This window comes from Chrysochloris asiatica, unplaced genomic scaffold (assembly GCF_000296735.1).
Source record: "Chrysochloris asiatica unplaced genomic scaffold, ChrAsi1.0 scaffold00023, whole genome shotgun sequence".
In the NCBI taxonomy this organism is placed as follows: domain Eukaryota; kingdom Metazoa; phylum Chordata; class Mammalia; order Afrosoricida; family Chrysochloridae; genus Chrysochloris; species Chrysochloris asiatica.
In genome coordinates, this window is record NW_006408541.1 from 6,643,222 (window position 1) to 6,644,196 (window position 975).

The following is a 975-nucleotide window of genomic DNA, read 5'->3' on the forward strand; positions in this document are numbered from 1 at the left end:
CTTAAGCAAACTTAGATGGTAAAACTGTGTCCATTCACCCTTATCCTGGTTGTCCTGTAAGTGATAAACACCTATGGATCACACCATTACAAGTGTCTGCTCCGTGCTCTGCTCCAGAAGGCCTTTCACCAAGAACTAGCATAGTGTCATTGCAAAAGAGGCAGAATGCTGGTGACATGGAGGCCAATAAAGATGTCACGGCAAGTATTCAAGTGACATGAAATAGGTCTTTTAACTGAAATAATTGGCTGATAAAAAAAAAATAAAGGGAGTTCTTTTTGTGAAATAAGCCTGGAATGTGAAATAAATGGTCTTGTTTCACTACATCTTCTGTGTGTGCTTGCAAACACTATCTGCAGAGTCTCTGTGCATTTCTTTATCATTCTTGGCATGCAGTATTAATCTCTTTCTGCTAATTAATTACCATTACATTACTCTCAAAGTTATAGAATTTTCTCAGGGGAGAAACTTTACTGTGCACTTAAGAAACGGATGGTTATTTATGTGGCCGGACTGCTTGGAATCATTTGCATGTTTCCTTATGATGATTAAAGTCTAATGCAAATAGAATTTCTAACACGGGCTCTAAAACATGTGCTTGGGATTTGTTTGTTTTTTAAGGGTATAATTGGAAGTTCAATACTTACCTGAATGTTGATTTGAAAATGAAGCTGGTTTTCTAATTAAATCAAAAAAGGAAGACATTAGTGTCTTAGAGGAAAATGTTATAACGAAAACAAAAGGAAAATGAGTGATTTGGAAACAACACAGTCTTTTTGTTTTGATTTTATTTTGGGTGCATAGTTGCTAGTCTTTTGGACAAAAGGATTACATAATGCCTGTGGGTGCCGCAATCAGTTCATTCCCTGCTAACTGTAAGGTTGGTGGTTTGAATCCATCCAGAGGCTCCTTGGAAGAAAGGTCTGGCAATCTATTCCTGAAAATCAGCCATTAAAAAGTACATAGATCAAAAAA